At 44.1% G+C, this 24,437-nt stretch overlaps 1 protein-coding gene across 2 annotated transcripts in view; it reads left to right on the top strand.

Annotated features, from left to right (window-relative positions):
* LOC139389719 (glutamate receptor, ionotropic, kainate 5) overlaps nucleotides 1–24,437 on the top strand; it is a 146,249-nt gene that overhangs the window by 14,672 nt on the left and 107,140 nt on the right. The window lies entirely within an intron of this gene.

Below are 24,437 nucleotides of genomic sequence, written 5' to 3' on the forward strand. Positions count from 1 at the left end.
CCACAGGCTCCCAACACATCTTTATACAGTCCCCCATCCACCCTGCACTGGGAAACGCTCAATCAAGATAGTCCCTTCAAACAGACCAATGAACTGTGAATAACGCCATTACACGCACAACTCTCTCCCGTCACTGAGAGAGGAGGAGGGAGGGAGAGGTAGGGAGAGAGAGATAATGGAGTGAGGGAGGGATGGAGGAGAGACAGGGAGAGAGGGGCGGGAATAAGGGGAGGGAGAGATTGAGAAAGGATGAGGGAGAGAGGAAGAGAGAAAGGGGCAGAGGAATAGGCAGAAAAAGAGAGGGAGGATGGATAAATAGATGGAGGAGGGATGCAGAAGGAACGAGGGGGAGGGATAGAGGAGCCTGTAGGGTCTGTGGAGCAGGAAAAGACCTCTGCTTCATGTGACCACTGATGGGCTTAGTAAGGCCCTGCATTGTTCACACTGTTGGTCAGCCCAGGAGAATTAAGATGACTAAATAGTACCATTACTGCAGAAGCACAGAGATAACATAACACTGCTTTCCTTTCTCGGCTCCAGAATAGGCTGGAGAGGACAGAAGGAGTGAGCTTCAGTGTGTTGCAAAAGGAATGTCATAATACCTATATATACAGGGCATTCGTAAAGTATTCAGACCCTTTGAATGTTTCCACATTTTGTTACCTTACAGCCTTATTCTAAAATTGGCTAAATTGTTTCCCCCCCCTCATTAATCTACACACAATACTCCATAATGACAAAGCAAAACAGGTTTTTAGAAATGCTAGCATATAAAAAATGCAGTACTTTGTTGAAACGTCTTTGGCAGCGATTACAGCCTCGAGTCTTCTTGGGTATGACGCTACAAGCTTGCCACACCTGTATTTGGGGAGTTTCTCCCATTCTTCTCTGCAGATCCTCTCAAACTCCAAATCATGTCCAAGCAATTGAATTTACCACAGGCGAACACCAATGTAGTTGCAGAAACATCTCAAGGATGATCAATGGAAACAGGATGCACCTGAGCTGAATTTCGAGTCTCATAGCAAAGGGTCTGAATACTTATGTAAATAAGGTATATACAGTTCCTTGCAAAATATTCATCCCCCTTGTTGTTTTTCCTATTTTGTTGCATTACAACCTGTAATTTAAATTGATTTTTATTTGGATTTCATGTAACGGACAATATTCCAAATTGGTGAAGTGAAATGAAAAAAATGACTTGTTTCAAAAAATAAATCAATAAAAAAACTGAAAAGTGGTGCGTGTATATGTACTCACCCCCTTTGCTATGAAGCCCCTAAATAAGATCTAGTGCAACCAATTACCTTCAGAAGTCACATAATTAGTTAAATAAAGTCCACCTGTGTGCAATCTAAGTGTCACATGATCTCAGTATACATACACCTGTTCTGAAAGGCCCCAGAGTCTGCAACACCACTAAGCAAGGGGCACCACCAAGCAAGCGGCACCATGAAGACCAAGGAGCTCTCCAAACAGGTCAGGGACAAAGTTGTGGAGAAGTACAGATCAGGGTTGAGTTATAAAAAATATCTTACAGAGCACCATTAAAACCATTATTAAAAATGGAAAGAATATGGCACCACAACAAACCTGCCAAGTGAGGGCAGCCCACCAAAACTCACGGACCAGGCAAGGATAACCCTGAAAGAGCTGCAAAGCTCCACAGCGGAGATTGAAGTATCTGTCCATAGGACCACTTTAAGCCGTACACTCCACAGAGCTGGCCTTTGCGGATGAGTGGCCAGAAAAAAGCCATTGCTTAAAGAAAAAAAATAAGCAAACACCTTTTGTCACGCCCTGACCTTAGAGATTTTGTTTATGTCTATATTTTGGTTTGGTCAGGGTGTGATTTGGGGTGGGTATTCTATGTTCTATTATTTATATTTCTATGTTTTGGCCGGGTAGGGTTCTCATTCAGGGACAGCTGTCTATTGTTGTCTCTGATTGAGAACCATACTATGGCACATAGCCTTTAGCCTCACGGTTTGTTTTGTAGTGTTTATTGTTTTGTTCGGTGCCTTTTCTAATAAAAATAAAATGTACGCTCACCAAGCTGCGCCTTGGTCCTCTTCTTTCAACGGCCGTGACAGAACTTCCCACCGCAAAAGGACCAAGCAGCATGGGCAGGAGTATGAGACAACCTGGGAGGAGGTAGAGAGGTGGTCGGTCGACCCAGGGAGAGCGCCAGAGCCCGCATGTGATTCAATTGAGCGGAGAAGGGAGTCGGCGAGACGTACACGGTTAGCGAGGAAGCCCGAGAGGCAGCATGGGGAGTTTGGCTGAGTCAGGTTGGAGACCTTAGACAACTCCTCGTGTTTACCGTGGCGAGCGTCATACTGGTCAGGCACCGTGTTATGCAGTGGAGCGCACGGTGTCTCCAGTGCGCGTTCACAGCCCGGTGCGCTACATCCCAGCTCCCCGCATCTGCCGGGCTAGGGTGAGCATCCAGCCAGAACGGGTTGTGCCAGCTCTAAGCTCGAGACCTCCAGTGCGCCTCCACTGCCCAGTGTATCCGGTGCCTCTGCCAAGGACAAAGCCTGGTGAGTCCTGTGCCTGCGCCCAGAACTAAGCCTCCTGTATGTCTCCCCAGCCTGGTGAGTCCTGTGCCTGCTCCCAGAGCCAGGCCTCCTGTGTGTCTCTCCACTCCAGTGATGATCCATGGCACGAAGCCTCCAGTGATGATCCATGGCAAGAAGCCTCCAGTGATGATCCATGGCAAGAAGCCTCCAGTGATGATCCATGGCACGAAGCCTCCAGTGATGATCCATGGCACGAAGCCTCCAGTGATGATCCATGGCACGAAGCCTCCAGTGATGATCCATGGCAAGAAGCCTCCAGTGATGATCCATGGCACGAAGCCTCCAGTGATGATCCATGGCACGAAGCCTCCAGTGATGATCCATGGCACGAAGCCTCCAGTGATGATCCTTGGCACGAAGCCTCCAGTGATGATCCATGGCAAGAAGCCTCCAGTGAGGAGTCATGGCACGAAGCCTACAACGACGGTCTCCAGTCCGGAGCCTCCAGCAACGGTCTCCAATCCGGAGCCTCCTTCAGAATTGAAGGGATGATGGATGGCACTAAATACAGGGAAATTCTTGAGGGAAACCAGTTTCAGTCTTCCAGAGATTTGAGACTGGGACGGAGGTTCAACTTCCAGCAGGACAATGACCCTAAGCATACTGCTAATGCAACACTCGAGTGATTTAAACATTTAAATGTCTTAGAATTGCCTAGTCAAAGCCCAGACCTCAATCCAATTGAGAATCTGTGATATGACTTAAAGATTGCTGTACACCAGGGGAACCCATCCAACTTGAAGGAGCTGGAGCAGTTTTACCTTGAAGAATGGGCAAAAATCCCAGTGGCTAGATGTGCCAAGCTTTTAGAGACATACCCCAAGAGACTTGCAGCTGTAATTCCTGCAAAAGGTGGCTCTACAAAGTATTGACTTTTTGGGGGGGGGGGGGGGGGGTGAATAGTTATGCATGCTCAAGTTTTCTGTTGTTTTGTCTTATTTCTTGTTTGTTACACAATAAAAAATACTTTGCATCTTCAAGGTGGTAGGCATGTTGTGTAAATCAAATGAAACAAACCCCACAAAAATACATTTTATTTCCAGGTTCTAAGGCAACAAAACAGGAAAAATGCCAAGGGGGGTGAATACTTTCGCAAGCCACTGTTATATATACGTTTTAATACATTTGATAAAATGTCTAAAAACCTGTTTACACTTTGTCATTGTGGGATATTGAGTGTAGATTGGGATTACATTTTTTTAAATCCATTTCAGAATTAGGCTGTAACGTAACAAAATGTGGAAAAAGTCAAGGGGTCTGAATACTTTCTGAATGCTGTGTAATGCCTACACAATGCTGTCATAACAACTGACATGTAATCATGTACCCTTGTACCTCTCACTTCTGACAGTGTTAACTAGGTTGGCATGTGGTTTGACATGTATACAGTGACATGTAGTTAAGACCAAGGCTTCATTCTTTTGGATCCATTTTGGGATCAACGCTTTTATTTTAGATTGGATGGATGCTGTAGCATTAACTGATCCTTCTAACATAGTTGACAGGCTCTAATACGCTAATGCTACTACTACTATCACCACCATGTACTATCACCACCAGACATGGTGGTGATAGTATTAGTAGTAGAAATATAACCAGGGCACCAGGTTTGGTCTGATGGTGATAGTAGTCATAGTAGAAATATAACCAGGGCCCCAGGTTTGGTCTGATGGTGATAGTAGTCATAGTAGAAATATAACCAGGGCCCCAGGTTTGGTCTGATGGTGATAGTAGTAGTAGTAGAAATATAACCAGGGCCCCAGGTTTGGTCTGATGGTGATAGTATTATTAGTAGAAATATAACCAGGGCCCCAGGTTTGGTCTGATGGTGATAGTAGTAGTAGTAGAAATATAACCAGGGCCCCAGGTTTGGTCTGATGGTGATAGTATTAGTAGTAGAAATATAACCAGGGCCCCAGGTTTGGTCTGGTGGTGATAATATTAGTAGTAGAAATATAACCAGGGCCCCAGGTTTGGTCTGGTGGTGATAGTATTAGTAGTAGAAATATAACCAGGGCCCCAGGTTTGGTCTGATGGTGATAGTATTAGTAGTAGAAATATAACCAGGGCCCCAGGTTTGGTCTGATGGTGATAGTATTAGTAGTAGAAATATAACCAGGGCACCAGGTTTGGTCTGATGGTGATAGTAGTCATAGTAGAAAAATAACCAGGGCCCCAGGTTTATAAAGTGACTTAGCAAGAGCAAACAATAAATCAATAAACTAACAACGAAACATGACTATGTGGTGCACATGCACAAAACACAAAATAATATTCCACAAATGCAGGTGGGGAAACAACCTACCTAAATATGATCCCCAGTCAGAGGCAACGATAAACAGCTGCCTCTAATTGGGGACCATATTAGCACCCACATAGAAATATCTATACTAGATCACCCCCTAGTCACGCCCTGACCTACTACACCATAGAGAACTAAGGGCTCTCTATGGTCAGGTTGTGACAGGTGGTGATAGTAGTAGTAGTATTAGAGTTTATAACCAGGGCCCCAGGTTTGGTCTGGTCAAGTGGTTAGAATAAAACACATTCTTCTCACTTTCAGATGTAGGATGAATATGATATAGCCTTACCTAATCCTTTCTCTTGGAGAAATCTCCACTCTAAATTCCTCTTATCTCAATGTTCTGCACTGAATCTCCACTCTCTACTCCTCTTATCTCATTGTTCTCCACTCTCTACTCCTCTTACAGTGCCTTGCGAAAGTATTCGGCCCCCTTGAACTTTGCGACCTTTTGCCACATTTCAGGCTTCAAACATAAAGATATAAAACTGTATTTTTTTGTGAAGAATCAACAACAAGTGGGACACAATCATGAAGTGGAACGACATTTATTGGATATTTCAAACTTTTTTAACAAATCAAAAACTGAAAAATTGGGCGTGCAAAATTATTCAGCCCTTTTACTTTCAGTGCAGCAAACTCTCTCCAGAAGTTCAGTGAGGATCTCTGAATGATCCAATGTTGACCTAAATGACTAATGATGATAAATACAATCCACCTGTGTGTAATCAAGTCTCCGTATAAATGCACTTGCACTGTGATAGTCTCAGAGGTCCGTTAAAAAGCGCAGAGAGCATCATGAAGAACAAGGAACACACCAGGCAGGTCCGAGATACTGTTGTGAAGAAGTTTAAAGCCGGATTTGGATACAAAAAGATTTCCCAAGCTTTAAACATCCCAAGGAGCACTGTGCAAGCGATAATATTGAAATGGAAGGAGTATCAGACCACTGCAAATCTACCAAGACCTGGCCGTCCCTCTAAACTTTCAGCTCATACAAGGAGAAGACTGATCAGAGATGCAGCCAAGAGGCCCATGATCACTCTGGATGAACTGCAGAGATCTACAGCTGAGGTGGGAGACTCTGTCCATAGGACAACAATCAGTCGTATATTGCACAAATCTGGCCTTTATGGAAGAGTGGCAAGAAGAAAGCCATTTCTTAAAGATATCCACAAAAAGTGTCGTTTAAAGTTTGCCACAAGCCACCTGGGAGACACACCAAACATGTGGAAGAAGGTGCTCTGGTCAGATGAAACCAAAATTGAACTTTTTGGCAACAATGCAAGACGTTATGTTTGGCGTAAAAGCAACACAGCTGAACACACCATCCCCACTGTCAAACATGGTGGTGGCAGCATCATGGTTTGGGCCTGCTTTTCTTCAGCAGGGACAGGGAAGATGGTTAAAATTGATGGGAAGATGGATGGAGCCAAATACAGGACCATTCTGGAAGAAAACCTGATGGAGTCTGCAAAAGACCTGAGACTGGGACGGAGATTTGTCTTCCAACAAGACAATGATCCAAAACATAAAGCAAAATCTACAATGGAATGGTTCAAAAATAAACATATCCAGGTGTTAGAATGGCCAAGTCAAAGTCCAGACCTGAATCCAATCGAGAATATGTGGAAAGAACTGAAAACTGCTGTTCACAAATGCTCTCCATCCAACCTCACTGAGCTCGAGCTGTTTTGCAAGGAGGAATGGGAAAACATTTCAGTCTCTCGATGTGCAAAAACCGATAGAGACATACCCCAAGCGACTTACAGCTGTAATCGCAGCAAAAGGTGGCGCTACAAAGTATTAACTTAAGGGGGCTGAATAATTTTGCACGCCCAATTTTTTCAGTTTTTGATTTGTTAAAAAAGTTTGAAATATCGTTCCACTTCATGATTGTGTCCCACTTGTTGTTGATTCTTCACAAAAAAATACAGTTTTATATCTTTATGTTTGAAGCCTGAAATGTGGCAAAAGGTCGCAAAGTTCAAGGGGGCCGAATACTTTCGCAAGGCACTGTATCTCAATGTTCTGCACTGAATCTCCACTCCTCTTATCTCAGTGTTCTACACTGAATCTCCACTCTCTACTCCTCTTATCTCATTGTTCTACACTGAATCTCCACTCTCCATTCCTCTTATCTCAATGTTCTGCACTGAATCTCCACTCTCTACTCCTCTTATCTCATTGTTCTCCACTCTCTACTCCTCTTATCTCATTGTTCTACACTGAATCTCCACTCTCTACTCCTCTTATCTCAATGTTCTACACGGAATCTCTACTCCTCTTATCTCAATGTTCTACACTGAATTTTCACTCTCTACTCGTCTTATTTCTATGTTCTACACTGAATCTCCACTGGGGAACTCCAGTGGGGTCTGAATAAATGGGGTCCTCAGAAATTCTGTCTGAATAAATGGGGTCCCCAGAAATTCTGTCTGAATAAATGGGGTCCCCAGAAATTCTGTCTGAATAAATGGGGTCCCCGCTGAAAAAGTTTGAATAGCACTGCTCTAACCTCTCCAGCTGAGACCCACAGACATCAACCAGCTGTATGAATCACTGCTTCACTAATGTTAAAGGGTTCACATGAGGGACACCAACCCAAACCCTGCAGCATACAACTCATGATTAGCCAGTCAATCTAAAGATCAGCACTCTAGTTTGTACAGTTAATTAAAGCTTCACAGGGGGTGATGTTGTTTGTTCATTCACTGGGCTCCAGTGTAGTTGGCACACACACAATGAAATATGAAATTAAAAGAATGTCTTAACATCCAGTCTAAACACGTTGTAGATGATCCCAGGTTTGTATGTAATCTAGCAATGTCTCGATCCCTGTCTTCACCAGGCTTGATCACAATAAATGACCTAATCTGGTAAGGGACATAAGAGCTACACAGTACAGAGATAACTAGTGTAAGAGCTACAGAGGAATTAAACCTAACAGCACAGACGATCCTACAGTTTGACTTGATGAGGTGGACACTAATTGCTCTACCCTTTAATATTAGGATTTGCGTAATCTCTCTCTGTACTGTACTGCACTGCACTGCAGCACCAACCTCCTGCCTGCTGCCTCCTGTCTGCCAGTGGCACCAGCGCGATGCGAGGCCGTCCAGCCCATCGGCCCATATAAAAGCCCAGCTCCTCATTGCCTAATGGAGCAGAAGGAATGGGCATGTTTGTATAGCTGGCTGTCAGCTCCTGGCTGGCATGTCGTGCTCAGGGAGAGACTAGAGGGAGGGGGGAATTGGGGGATGGGCATTAGGGTGCACCACCCGGTGACATGCTGCTCCCTCCTGCATGGGTTGTGTGGTCCGTCCTCCGTAAAGTAAAGTGAAGGCTGCTAATAGCCTTCTCTGTTAATGTGGTCATTACAATTAGATAGCGGATGGTCTTTGGGTGCGTGTGTGTGCCTGTGTGTTCGTGTGTGTCTATGACTGTCTCTGTCTCGTGTGTGTCTGTGTGTCTGTGTCTGTGTAAAAGGGGTTGATATGCTGTCAATGAGAAACAGGGTAGTGTGTCCTTCAGACTTGCAGTAGTATAATAGGTTTATAAAGGACTGTAAGCAGTGGTTCTCTCTGTTACAATTCATAGAATAGATCAGTATCTAATCAGTTTAATCAGGTTTTAGAATAATATTAAACACGGTTTAGTGCTCGTGTGACAAATCAAATCAAATCTAATTTTATTTGTCACATACACATGGTTAGCAGATGTTAATGCGAGTGTAGCGAAATGCTTGTGCTTCTAGTTCTGACAATGCAGTAATAACCAACGAGTAATCTAACCTAACAATTCCAAAACTGCTACCTTATACACACAAGTGTAAAGGGATAAAGAATATGTACATAAAGATATATCAATGAGTATTGGTACAGAACGGCATAGGCAAGATGCAGTAGATGGTATCGAGTCCATTATATACATATGAGATGAGTAATGTAGGGTATGTAAACAAAGGGGCATAGTTTAAAGTGGCTAGTGATACATGTATTACATAAAGATGCAGTAGATGGTATAGAGTACAGTATATACATATACATATGAGATGAGTAATGTAGGGTATGTAAACATTATATTAAGCAGCATTGTTTAAAGTGGCTAGTGATATATTTTTACATCAATTTCCATTATTAAAGTGGCTGGAGTTGAGTCAGTGTGTTGGCAGCAGCCACTCAATGTTAGTGGTGGCTGTTTAACAGTCTGATGGCCTTGAGATGGAAGCTGTTTTTCAGTCTCTCGGTCCCTGCTTTGATGCACCTGTACTGACCTCACCTTCTGGATGATAGCGGGGGGAACAGGCAGTGGCTCGGGTGGTTGTTGTCCTTGATGATCTTTATGGCCTTCCTGTGACATCGGGCGGTGTAGGTGTCCTGGAGGGTAGGTAGTTTGCCCCCGGTGATGCATTGTGCAGACCTCACTACCCTCTGAAGAGCCTTACGGTTGTGGGCCGTAACAGGCGGTGATACAGCCCGACAGGATGCTCTCGATTGTGCATCTGTATAAGTTTGTGAGTGCTTTTGGTGACAAGAATTTCTTCAGCCTCCTGAGGTTGAAGAGGCGCTGCTGCGCCTTCTTCACAACGCTGTCGGTGTGGGTGGACCAATTCAGTTTGTCCGTGATGTGTACGCCGAGGAACTTAAAACTTACTACCCTCTCCACTACTGTCCTGTCGATGTGGATAGGGGGGTGCTCCCTCTGCTGTTTCCTGAAGTTCACAATCATCTCCTTTGTTTTGTTGATGTTGAGTGTGAGGTTATTTTCCTGACACCACACTCCGAGGGCCCTCACCTCCTCCCTGTAGGCCGTCTCGTCGTTGTTGGTAATCAAGCCTACCACTGTAGTGTCGTCTGCAAACTTGATGATTGAGTTGGAGGCGTGCGTGGCCACGCAGTCATGGGTGAACAGGGAGTACAGGAGAGGGCTCAGAACGCACCCTTGTGGGGCCCCAGTGTTGAGGATCAGCGGGGTGGAGATGTTGTTACCTACCCTCACCACCTGGGGGTGGCCCGTCAGGAAGTCCAGTACCCAGTTGCACAGGGCGGGGTCGAGACCCAGGGTCTTGAGCTTGATGACGAGTTTGGAGGGTACTATGGTGTTAAATGCCGAGCTGTAGTCGATGAACAGCATTCTCACATAGGTATTCCTCTTGTCCAGATGGGTTAGGGCAGTGTCCAGTGTGGTTGCAATTGCGTCGTCTGCGGACCTATTTGGTCGGTAAGCAAATTGGAGTGGGTCTAGGGTGTCAGGTAGGGTGGAGGTGATATGGTCCTTGACTAGTCTCTCAAAGCACTTCATGATGACGGAAGTGAGTGCTACGGGGCTGTAGTCGTTTAGCTCAATTACCTTAGCTTTCTTGGGAACAGGGACAATGGTGGCCATCTTGAAGCATGTGGGAACAGCAGACTGGGATAAGGATTGATTGAATATGTCCGTAAACACACCAGCCAGCTGGTCTGCGCATGCTCTGAGGACCTGGCTGGGGATGCCGTCTGGGCCTGCAGCCTTGCGAGGGTTAACACGTTTAAATGTTTTACTCACATCGGCTGCAGTGAAGGAGAGTCCGCAGGTTTTGATAGCTGGCCGTGTCAGTGGCACTGTATTGTCCTCAAAGTGGGCAAAAAGTTATTTAGTCTGTCTGGGAGCAAGACATCCTGGTCCGCGAAGGGGCTGGTTTTCTTTTTGTAATCCGATTGACTGTAGACCCTGCCACATACCTCTTGTGTCTGAGCCGTTGAATTGCGACTCTACTTTGTCTCTATACTGATGCTTAGCTTGTTTGATTGCCTTGCGGAGGGAATAGCTACACTGTTTGTATTCGGTCATGTTTCCGGTCACCTTGCCCTGGTTAAAAGCAGTGGTTCGAGCTTTCAGTTTCACACGAATGCTGCCATCAATCCACGGTTTCTGGTTTGGGAATGTTTTAATCGTTGCTATGGGTACGGCATCGTCAATGCACTTTCTAATGAACTCGCTCACCGAATCAGCGTATTCATCAATGTTGTTGTTGGACGCAATGCGGAACATATCCCAATCCACGTGATCGAAGCAGTCTTGAAGCGTGTAATCAGATTGGTCGGACCAGCGTTGAACAGACCTGAGTGCGGGAGCTTCTTGTTTTAGTCTCTGTCTGTAGGCTGGGAGCAACAAAATGGAGTCGTGGTCAGCTTTTCCGAAAGGAGGGCGGGGGAGGGCCTTATATGCGTCGCGGAAGTTGATCCAGGGTTTTACCAGCCCTGGTTGTACAATCGATATGCTGATAGAATTAGAGTCAAATAAAGAGTCAAATATAGAGTCAAATAAAGTTCGTCCAGGGCCATCTATGTGTCTGCTTGGGGGGGGAATATATACGGCTGTGATTATAATTAAAGAGAATTCTCTTGGTGGATAATGCGGTTGACATTTGATTGTGAGGAATTCTAAGTCAGGTGAACAGAAGGACTTGAGTTCCTGCATGTTGTTATGATCACACCACAGTCCTAGTCTGAGATAATAGGTTTGGTGGGAAGACCATGTTACCGTGGCATACAGGCCTACAGCAGTAACATCAATGGTTACAGCCCAGAGAGTTCCATTATCTCTGGATGGATTGGAAACGGCTGGTCACTGGGATCACTTGGGTAAAGACATAGAGAGGTTCATGAGTCTAATTTCAGTTATAGGAGGAGAGAATAGGTAGTTGGAGCTGTACTTTCTTCCTAATGTGGTGAGAGAGTCATGTTGAAAGGGTTCACTTTGGGAGGAGGACTAAAGAACATCCAAGTCTAATTGAAAAAATTCCAAGAATGTCCAAATCACCCCAAGATTAAACAGCCTTTATTGTAATGGGATTTGTATATTAGAAACAAAAAAACAGACATTAAGGGCAGTTTATTATTTGGTTCCATACTGGTCTTCATAAGGGTCCAGTTGGTTATCTGAGGTCCTGGCCCTGAGAGGAGAGAGTGAGCTGGTGAAGGGCATTGTGGGTATAATAGCGTGTTGTTTTGGTAGCGGGCGGCTGACTGGCTGCTCATTTGCTCCATGTCAGTCAGTGTTCTGAGTTGTGACCACAGGGGCTAGGTTATGTCACAATGTCACTGTTGGGTCTGCTAGTGTGGCTTCGCTGCTCAGTTTGTTCCAGCTGGTTTTTCAGAGCAATGCTTTTAGTGGAATCAGTCAATAGATCGGTTACTTAGAGCATCATTAGCTAATGTGGTGAAACCATTGGAAAGTCAGCTGAAGCCATGCATCTTCATATTGACTAAAGACCTACCAAGTCCCCTCAGATCTGTATTGAAGAGAGCGGAAATAGAATAATAGACTAAGGAAGGGCTGAGAGGTTGATTTCAGGCTGCAAAAAATGAGATTTTGAACTGAAACTGATAGTAGACCTCTGCTGTTACCTGAGTAGATGACAGACTGTGGCTAATAGCTGTACTCATCATGTGGTCCAGAGACATCATCTTTCTCCATCATTATTCACAGTTTCACCTCACAGCTTCACTTCTCCTCTCCTCCACGTCTCTCCTCCTCCTCTTCCCCTCAGGAATCACTCAGAGTCAGATCTCATGCTGACCACCAATCCTCATGGTAAACTACTGTTCTTTCTTTAATGAAAAAAGGATTGAAATGGCCTATGGCTTTATGCACTCACATGGCCACAAAGCTACAAACCCAAGGATGTACACCTTGTGGTAATTTCAATGGTTATATGAAAAGCCTTTAAGAATGTTTGCTTCCACTGACGCACTTCAGCATCACTTGGCTTCATCCTGTTTTGTTTGACAAGTGTTATTCCTTGTGAGATCTCGAGACGCTTGGTAACCCCGGTCTCGCTACGTTTTTGCTCTTGAACACTGAGGACACACTGATGAGTCACTCCAATCAGGGGCTATTTAGTGAACACCACTGGTTGTACCAGGGAGCCTGCAGTGCCACTACACCTCCAGTTCTATTGAAGTGGTAGAACAAAACCTAATGGATTGCCTTTCTCTAGTGCTTTTCAATAGGACAAAGAAATGTACCTTTCATGAGATGGTGGTAACTCAACCTAGTTATAATGGAGTGGTGTAATGATAATAATGCTGGATTGTATTATACAGACATACAGGTCTCAAAACAGTTGATACATGGTGTGGGCTATGTGGGCGGTTATCTCAATCCATTCACTACCACAAATACAATCTAAACTCGACTGTGTGTTCGCAGGTGTGAGTCAAGGGATAGATGGACTGATACAGTGTGTGTGTGTGTGTGTGTGTGTGTGTGTGTGTGTGTGTGTGTGTGTGTGTGTGTGTGTGTGTGTGTGTGTGTGTGTGTGTGTGTGTGTGTGTGTGTGTGTGTGTGTGTGTGTGTGTGTGTGTGTGTGTGTGTGTGTGTGTGTGTGTGTGTGTGTGTGTGTGTGTGTGTGTGCGCGTGCCTGCAGAGGGAGTGGGTGTGTGAAGCCTGGGTCATCAATGCGGTGTTCTCCTGCCTGGAAGAAAAACGAATCGATTTGTTTTGTCAAAACGTCAGTGAGCACCTGTTGGGACATGTAAAAAAAACCTGCTGCAATGAAAACCTGCTGCACAAAGTCCACCTTGGATGCATTTCATCCATGTAGGACAGTGACTGTATTGATTCATGATGCTGGTATAGAGCCATCCCGTATCAGTTGATTCATGATGCTGGTGTGGAGGTATCCAGTATCAATTGATTCACGTTATTGGTATAGAAGTATCCAGTATCAGTTGATTCAAGTTATTGGTATAGAGGTGTCCAGTATCAATTGATTCAAGTTGCTGGTGTAGAGGTATCCAGTATTCACAATACAATACTCAGTAGATCTATAGGAGAAATCGATGGAACAGTATCTAGGGGTAATATTGGATATCCAATGCCTCGTGGCAGAGGAAGTGGGAAGGCCTGTCAGATACTGTATATGCTGTTTTATGAAGTGACCTCTCACAGTAAACCCCAGACGAAGGCAGCTTGCTGCTGAAAGTTTGAGTAAAATATTGCATTGGAGCAAGAGTGTGCTGTTGCGCTCTCTTCTTAATTTAAAGTGGGTAACTGGATGGAGTGTAATTGGTCTGAATGGTTTTTGCAGGATCTCATTTTTGCAGCCCAGGCCAGGCCACCACATCCATGTCTATCACACCTGTTGTCCTGCCGGATCAATACTGCTGGGCCTCACTCATATGAGACAGAGCCAGGCATTAGCAGGCCTTAGTCACAATCACACCACTCTGTTTTGATCATTAAACTCTGTAAACACCCTATACACCAGTGGTGGCTGCTTGCTGACTTAAAATGTTTTGGAAGGGTGACAAGTAACTTACCTGACATGAAAAGCCCAACTATCTTATACTGTCAATGTGCATCAAACCCAAGAAAGCCAACCTAACTGATACTGTCGTAGTGCATTAAACCCAAGAAAGCCAACCTAACTGTTACTGTTGTAGTGCATCAAACCCAAGAAAGTCAACCTGACTAATACTGTCGTAGTACATCAAACCCAAGAAAGCCAACCTAACTGATACGGGCAATGTGAATCAAACCCAAGAAAGCCAACCTAACTGACACTGTCATAGTGCATCATACCCAAGAAAGCCAACCTAACTAATACTGTCGTAATGCATCAATCCCAAGAAAGCCAACCTAACTGATACTGTCATAGTGCATCAAATCAAGAAAGCCAACCTGACTGATACTGTCAATGTGCATCACACCTAAGGAAGCCAACCTAACTGATACTGTTAACGTAATTCAAACCCAAGAAAGCCAACCTAACTGATACTGTCAATGTGCATCAAACCAAAGAAAGCTACCCTAACTGATACTGTCAACGTGCATGAAACCCAAGAAAGCCAACCTGACTGATACTGTCATAGTGCATCGAACCCAAGAAAGCCAACCTAATTGATACTGTCGTAGTGCATAAAACCCAAGAAAGCCAACCTAACTGATTCTGTCGTAGTGCATCAAACCCAAGAAAGCCAACCTGACTGATACTGTCGTAGTGCATCAAACCCAAGAAAGCCAACCTAATTGTTACTGTCGTAGTGTATCAAACCCAAGAAAGTCATCCTGACTGATACTGTCAATGTGCATCAAACCCAAGAAAGCCAACCTAACTGATACTGTCATAGTGCATCACACCCAAGAAAGTCAACCTAACTGATACTGTCATCGTGCATCACATCTAAGGAAGCAAACCTAACTGATACTGTTAAAGTGATTCAAACCCAAGAAAGCCAACCTAACTGATGCTGTCATAGTGCATCAAACCCTAGAAAGCCAACCTAACTGATACTGTCGTAGTGCATCAAACCCAAGAAAGCCAACCTAACTGACACTGTCATTGTGCATCAAACCCAAGACAGCCAACCTGACGGATACTGTCGTAATGCATCAATCCCAAGAAAGCCAACCTAACTGATACTGTCATAGTGCATCAAATCAAGATAGCCAACCTGACTGATACTGTCAATGTGCATCACACCTAAGGAAGCCAACCTAACTGATACTGTTAATGTGATTCAAACACAAGAAAGCCAACCTAACTGATACTGTCATAGTGCATCAAACCCAAGACAGCCAACCTAACTGATACTGTCGTAGTGCATCATACCCAAGAAAGCCAACCTAACTGAAACTGTCATTGTGCATCAAACCCAAGAAAGCCAACCTAACTGATATTGTCATTGTGCATCAAACCCAAGAAAGCCAACCTAACTGGTACTGTCGTAGTGCATCAAACCCAAGAAAGCCAACCTAACAAATACTGTCGTAATGCATCAATCCCAAGAAAGCCAACCTAACTGATACTGTCAATGTGCATCACACCTAGGAAGCCAACCTAACTGATACTGTTAACGTGATTCAAACCCAAGAAAGCCAACCTAACTGATACTGTCATAGTGCATCAAACCCTAGAAAGCCAACCTAACTGATACTGTCGTAGTGCATCAAACCCAAGAAAGCCAACCTAACTGATACTGTCGTAGTGCATCAAACCCAAGAAAGCCTACCTAACTGATTCTGTCGTAGTGCATCAAACCCAAGAAAGCCAACCTAACTGATACTGTCGTAGTGCATCAAACCCAAGAAAGCCAACCTATTGTTACTGTCGTAGTGTATCAAACCCAAGAAAGTCATCCTGACTGATACTGTCAATGTGCATCAAACCCAAGAAAGCCAACCTAACTGATACTGTCGTAGTGCAACAAACCCAAGAAAGCCAACCTAACCGATACCGTCGTAGTGCATCAAACCCAAGAAAACCAACCTTACTGATATTGTCAATGTGTATCAAAGCCAAGAAAGCCAACCTGACTGATACTGTCAATGTGCATCACACCTAAGGAAGCCAACCTAACTGATACTGTTAACGTGATTCAAACCCAAGAAAGACAACCTAACTGATACTGTCAACGTGCATCAAACCCTAGAAAGCCAACCTAACTGATACTGTCGTAGTGCATCAAACCCAAGAAAGCCAACCTAACTGATACTGTCAATGTGCATCAAACCCAAGAAAGCCAACCTGACTGATACTGTCATAGTGCATAGAACCCAAGAAAGCCAACCTAACTGATACTGTCGTAGTGCATCAAACCCAAGAAAGCCAACCTAACTGATACTGGCATTGTGCATCAAACCCAAGAAAGCCAACCTAACTGATACTGTCAATGTGCATCAAACCAAAGAAAGCTAACCTAACTGATACTGTCAACGTGCATCAAACCCAGGAAAGCCAACCTGACTGATACTGTCATAGTGCATAGAACCCAAGAAAGCCAACCTAACTGACACTGTCATTGTGCATCAAACCCAAGAAAGCCAACCTAACTGGTACTGTCGTAGTGCATCAAACCCAAAAAAGCCAACCTAACTAATACTGTCGTAATGCATCAATCCCAAGAAAGCCAACCTAACTGATACTGTCAATGTGCATCACACCTAAGGAAGCCAACCTAACTGATACTGTTAACGTGATTCAAACCCAAGAAAGCCAACCTAACTGATACTGTCGTTGTGCAACAAACCCAAGAAAGCCAACCTAACTGATACGGGCAATGTGCATCAAACCCAAGAAAGCAAACCTAACTGATACTGTCGTAGTGCAACAAACCCAAGAAAGCCAACCTAACTGATAGCGGGCAATGTGCATCAAACCCAAGAAAGCAAACCTAACTGATACTGTCATAGTGCATCACACCCAAGAAAGCCAACCTAACTGATACTGTCATCGTGCATCACACCTAAGGAAGCCAACCTAACTGATACTGTTAACGTGATTCAAATCCAAGAAAGCCAACCTAACTGATGCTGTCATAGTGCATCAAACCCTAGAAAGCCAACCTAACTGATACTGTCGTAGTGCATCAAACCCAAGAAAGCCAACCTAACCGATACTGTCGTAGTGCATCAAACCCAAGAAAACCAACCTGACTGATACTGTCAATGTGCATCAAACCCAAGAAAGCCAACCTGACTGATACTGTCAATGTGCATCAAAGCCAAGAAAGCCAACCTAACTGATACTGTCAATGTGCATCACACCTAAGGAAGCCAACCTAACTGATACTGTTAACGTGATTCAAACCCAAGAAAGACAACCTAACTGATACTGTCATAGTGCATCAAACCCAAGAAAGCCAACCTAACTGATACTGTCAATGTGCATCAAACCAAAGAAAGCTACCCTAACTGATACTGTCAACGTGCATGAAACCCAAGAAAGCCAACCTGACTGATACTGTCATAGTGCATCGAACCCAAGAAAGCCAACCTAATTGATACTGTCGTAGTGCATAAAACCCAAGAAAGCCAACCTAACTGATTCTGTCGTAGTGCATCAAACCCAAGAAAGCCAACCTGACTGATACTGTCGTAGTGCATCAAACCCAAGAAAGCCAACCTAATTGTTACTGTCGTAGTGTATCAAACCCAAGAAAGTCATCCTGACTGATACTGTCAATGTGCATCAAACCCAAGAAAGCCAACCTAACTGATACTGTCATAGTGCATCACACCCAAGAAAGTCAACCTAACTGATACTGTCATCGTGCATCACATCTAAGGAAGCAAACCTAACTGATACTGTTAAAGTGATTCAAACCCAAGAAAGCCAACCTAACTGATGCTGTCATAGTGCATCAAACCCTAGAAAGCCAACCTAACTGATACTGTCGTAGTGCATCAAACCCAAGAAAGCCAACCTAACTGACACTGTCATTGTGCATCAAACCCAAGACAGCCAACCTGACGGATACTGTCGTAATGCATCAATCCCAAGAAAGCCAACCTAACTGATACTGTCATAGTGCATCAAATCAAGATAGCCAACCTGACTGATACTGTCAATGTGCATCACACCTAAGGAAGCCAACCTAACTGATACTGTTAATGTGATTCAAACACAAGAAAGCCAACCTAACTGATACTGTCGTAGTGCATCAAACCCAAGACAGCCAACCTAACTGATACTGTCGTAGTGCATCATACCCAAGAAAGCCAACCTAACTGAAACTGTCATTGTGCATCAAACCCAAGAAAGCCAACCTAACTGATATTGTCATTGTGCATCAAACCCAAGAAAGCCAACCTAACTGGTACTGTCGTAGTGCATCAAACCCAAGAAAGCCAACCTAACAAATACTGTCGTAATGCATCAATCCCAAGAAAGCCAACCTAACTGATACTGTCAATGTGCATCACACCTAGGAAGCCAACCTAACTGATACTGTTAACGTGATTCAAACCCAAGAAAGCCAACCTAACTGATACTGTCATAGTGCATCAAACCCTAGAAAGCCAACCTAACTGATACTGTCGTAGTGCATCAAACCCAAGAAAGCCAACCTAACTGATACTGTCGTAGTGCATCAAACCCAAGAAAGCCTACCTAACTGATTCTGTCGTAGTGCATCAAACCCAAGAAAGCCAACCTAACTGATACTGTCGTAGTGCATCAAACCCAAGAAAGCCAACCTATTGTTACTGTCGTAGTGTATCAAACCCAAGAAAGTCATCCTGACTGATACTGTCAATGTGCATCAAACCCAAGAAAGCCAACCTAACTGATACTGTCGTAGTGCAACAAACCCAAGAAAGCCAACCTAACCGATACCGTCGTAGTGCATCAAACCCAAGAAAACCAACCTTACTGATATTGTCAATGTGTATCAAAGCCAAGAAAGCCAACCTGACTGATACTGTCAATGTGCATCACACCTAAGGAAGCCAACCTAACTGATACTGTTAACGTGATTCAAACCCAAGAAAGACAACCTAACTGATACTGTCAACGTGCATCAAACCCTAGAAAGCCAACCTAACTGATACTGTCGTAGTGCATCAAACCCAAGAAAGCCAACCTAACTGATACTGTCAATGTGCATCAAACCCAAGAAAGCCAACCTGACTGATACTGTCATAGTGCATAGAACCCAAGAAAGCCAACCTAACTGATACTGTCGTAGTGCATCAAACCCAAGAAAGCCAACCTAACTGATACTGTCATTGTGCATCAAACCCAAGAAAGCCAACCTAACTGGTACTGTCGTAGTGCATCATACCCAAGAAAGCCAACCTAACTGATACTGGCATTGTGCATCAAACCCAAGAAAGCCAACCTAACTGATACTGTCAATGTGCATCAAACCAAAGAAAGCTAACCTAACTGATACTGTCAACGTGCATCAAACCCAGGAAAGCCAACCTGACTGATACTGTCATAGTGCATAGAACCCAAGAAAGCCAACCTAACTGACACTGTCATTGTGCATCAAACCCAAGAAAGCCAACCTAACTGGTACTGTCGTAGTGCATCAAACCCAAAAAAGCCAACCTAACTAATACTGTCGTAATGCATCAATCCCAAGAAAGCCAACCTAACTGATACTGTCAATGTGCATCACACCTAAGGAAGCCAACCTAACTGATACTGTTAACGTGATTCAAACCCAAGAAAGCCAACCTAACTGATACTGTCGTTGTGCAACAAACCCAAGAAAGCCAACCTAACTGATACGGGCAATGTGCATCAAACCCAAGAAAGCAAACCTAACTGATACTGTCGTAGTGCAACAAACCCAAGAAAGCCAACCTAACTGATAGCGGGCAATGTGCATCAAACCCAAGAAAGCAAACCTAACTGATACTGTCATAGTGCATCACACCCAAGAAAGCCAACCTAACTGATACTGTCATCGTGCATCACACCTAAGGAAGCCAACCTAACTGATACTGTTAACGTGATTCAAATCCAAGAAAGCCAACCTAACTGATGCTGTCATAGTGCATCAAACCCTAGAAAGCCAACCTAACTGATACTGTCGTAGTGCATCAAACCCAAGAAAGCCAACCTAACCGATACTGTCGTAGTGCATCAAACCCAAGAAAACCAACCTGACTGATACTGTCAATGTGCATCAAACCCAAGAAAGCCAACCTGACTGATACTGTCAATGTGCATCAAAGCCAAGAAAGCCAACCTGACTGATACTGTCAATGTGCATCACACCTAAGGAAGCCAACCTAACTGATACTGTTAACGTGATTCAAACCCAAGAAAGACAACCTAACTGATACTGTCATAGTGCATCAAACCCTAGAAAGCCAACCTAACTGATACTGTCATAGTGCATCAAAGCCAAGAAAGCCAACCTGACTGATACTGTCAATGTGCATCAAACCCAAGAAAGCCAACCTAACTGATACTGTCGTAGTGCAACAAACCCAAGAAAGCCAACCTAACCGATACCGTCGTAGTGCATCAAACCCAAGAAAACCAACCTTACTGATATTGTCAATGTGTATCAAAGCCAAGAAAGCCAACCTGACTGATACTGTCAATGTGCATCACACCTAAGGAAGCCAACCTAACTGATACTGTTAACGTGATTCAAACCCAAGAAAGACAACCTAACTGATACTGTCAACGTGCATCAAACCCTAGAAAGCCAACCTAACTGATACTGTCGTAGTGCATCAAACCCAAGAAAGCCAACCTAACTGATACTGTCAATGTGCATCAAACCCAAGAAAGCCAACCTGACTGATACTGTCATAGTGCATAGAACCCAAGAAAGCCAACCTAACTGATACTGTCGTAGTGCATCAAACCCAAGAAAGCCAACCTAACTGATACTGTCATTGTGCATCAAACCCAAGAAAGCCAACCTAACTGGTACTGTCGTAGTGCATCATACCCAAGAAAGCCAACCTAACTGATACTGGCATTGTGCATCAAACCCAAGAAAGCCAACCTAACTGATACTGTCAATGTGCATCAAACCAAAGAAAGCTAACCTAACTGATACTGTCAACGTGCATCAAACCCAGGAAAGCCAACCTGACTGATACTGTCATAGTGCATAGAACCCAAGAAAGCCAACCTAACTGACACTGTCGTAGTGCATCAAACCCAAGAAAGCCAACCTAACTGATACTGTCATTGTGCATCAAACCCAAGAAAGCCAACCTAACTGGTACTGTCGTAGTGCATCAAACCCAAAAAAGCCAACCTAACTAATACTGTCGTAATGCATCAATCCCAAGAAAGCCAACCTAACTGATACTGTCAATGTGCATCACACCTAAGGAAGCCAACCTAACTGATACTGTTAACGTGATTCAAACCCAAGAAAGCCAACCTAACTGATACTGTCGTTGTGCAACAAACCCAAGAAAGCCAACCTAACTGATACGGGCAATGTGCATCAAACCCAAGAAAGCAAACCTAACTGATACTGTCGTAGTGCAACAAACCCAAGAAAGCCAACCTAACTGATAGCGGGCAATGTGCATCAAACCCAAGAAAGCAAACCTAACTGATACTGTCATAGTGCATCACACCCAAGAAAGCCAACCTAACTGATACTGTCATCGTGCATCACACCTAAGGAAGCCAACCTAACTGATACTGTTAACGTGATTCAAATCCAAGAAAGCCAACCTAACTGATGCTGTCATAGTGCATCAAACCCTAGAAAGCCAACCTAACTGATACTGTCGTAGTGCATCAAACCCAAGAAAGCCAACCTAACTGGTACTGTCGTAGTGCATCAAACCCAAAAAAGCCAACCTAACTAATACTGTCGTAATGCATCAATCCCAAGAAAGCCAACCTAACTGATACTGTCAATGTGCATCACACCTAAGGAAGCCAACCTAACTGATACTGTTAACGTGATTCAAACCCAAGAAAGCCAACCTAACTGATACTGTCGTTGTGCAACAAACCCAAGAAAGCCAACCTAACTGATAGCGGGCAATGTGCATCAAACCCAAGAAAGCAAACCTAACTGATACTGTCATAGTGCATCACACCCAAGAAAGCCAACCTAACTGATACTGTCATCGTGCATCACACCTAAGGAAGCCAACCTAACTGATACTGTTAACGTGATTCAAATCCAAGAAAGCCAACCTAACTGATGCTGTCATAGTGCATCAAACCCTAGAAAGCCAACCTAACTGATACTGTCGTAGTGCATCAAACCCAAGAAAGCCAACCTAACCGATACTGTCGTAGTGCATCAAACCCAAGAAAACCAACCTGACTGATACTGTCAATGTGCATCAAACCCAAGAAAGCCAACCTGACTGATACTGTCAATGTGCATCAAAGCCAAGAAAGCCAACCTGACTGATACTGTCAATGTGCATCACACCTAAGGAAGCCAACCTAACTGATACTGTTAACGTGATTCAAACCCAAGAAAGACAACCTAACTGATACTGTCATAGTGCATCAAACCCTAGAAAGCCAACCTAACTGATACTGTCATAGTGCATCAAAGCCAAGAAAGCCAACCTGACTGATACTGTCAATGTGCATCACACCTAAGGAATCCAACCTAACTGATAATGTTAACGTGATTCAAACCCAAGAAAGCCAACCTAAGTGATACTGTCTAAGTGCATCAAACCCAAGAAAGCCAACCTAACTGATACTGTCGTAGTGAATCAAACCCAAGAAAGCCAACCTAACTGATACTGTCATTGTGCATCAAACCCAAGAATGCCAACCTGACTGATACTGTCGTAGTGCATCAAACCCATGAAAGCCAACCTAACTGATACTGTCATTGTGCATCAAACCCAAGAAAGCCAACCACCTAACTGGTACTGTCGTAGTCCATCAAACCCCAAAAATCCAACCTAACTGATACTGTCGTAGTGCATCACACAGTCTGGAACTGTCATAGTGCAGCCTAAACAAATATTAGCAAGTAGCTTCACAAGAACTTACTCAGCTGTGCCAAAATGTTCTGCATTGTTAGACCATGGACATATCCTAGGGGTCATATGGGTAGAGACTGAAAATCAGGAGGGTGGAGAGATAGGCCTAGATGGAGATCTAGTTTTGAAGAAAATATTATGTGAATGAAAAGCAAGAGCGAGAGACAAGAGAGAAAGGAAGCGACAGCTGAGGGAAAAGGAGTTGTGTCTTACTGTGTCTGTCTAATCTGCCCAGTTTAGTGGTTGCTTTGTTTCTCACTGTGTTTCTCAGTCGCTGCTGGAGGGGAGAAAAGCCTGGCGGTGGCTCACCTCTTTCAGGCCCACTGGGCCGTGGTCACAGGGGGATATCCAAACACATCGATTAGCCATCAGGATCGAAGAGCCTGTGGAGAGTTGGAGTAGTGGAGTACAGTCCCAGTTTACAGCTCCCACCACCAGGCTGCAGTTAACTAATCTCCTTTCTGAACCATCCCACTGCCTGCCTGCCTGCCTGCCTGCCTGCCTGCCTGCCACCCAGACCACCTCCAGACCCCAGACCTGCACTTCACGGGAACAGATGAATAGGAAAGATAGATAGAGACTGATAGACAGGGAGATAAGAGAGAAACAGTGGGATACAGGTGTAGAAAGAGGTAGAGCAAGAGATGCAGGTAGAGAGAGAACAAGAGAGAACGAGAGACAGAGAGAAAACCATAGATGAAGGTAGAGAGAGAACAAGAGAGAACGAGAGAGAGAGAAAACCATAGATGAAGGTAGAGAGAGAACAAGAGAGAACGAGAGAGAGAGAAAACCATAGATGAAGGTAGAGAGAGAACAAGAGAGAATGAGAGACAGAGAGAAAACCATAGATGAAGGTAGAGAGAGAACAAGAGAGAACGAGAGACAGAGAGAAAACCATAGATGAAGGTAGAGAGAGAGCAAGAGAGAACGAGAGACAGAGAGACAGGAACAAACCAAATAGTGTCAGTGGTGGTTGGTGCCATTCAAGAATAGGGAGGACCATTTATTTTTTATGAGCATTGTCTTATTTGTATTACAGTATATTGGATGACTGTCATTCATATTCCATTCACCCAGCTCAATGTAACTACTACATGATACTCAAATTTTCCCTATACCCATCATGAGGTTGCTACAACCTAGCCTACAAATGAACATTTATAACCTAGGGGCACAAGTCAAGAGACAAATTGGAGAATCAAGGTGACAGACAGTGACACATTCAATACCGTCTTGTGCACTCTTACCTGCATCTAGCTGATCTGTTTCTTTCCGTTTGCTTCCTTTTAAGAAACGTTTTGCAACAGAATTGGTTGAATGAATACACCTCT

Source organism: Oncorhynchus clarkii, chromosome 3, assembly GCF_045791955.1.
Source record: "Oncorhynchus clarkii lewisi isolate Uvic-CL-2024 chromosome 3, UVic_Ocla_1.0, whole genome shotgun sequence".
NCBI classification, from domain to species: domain Eukaryota; kingdom Metazoa; phylum Chordata; class Actinopteri; order Salmoniformes; family Salmonidae; genus Oncorhynchus; species Oncorhynchus clarkii.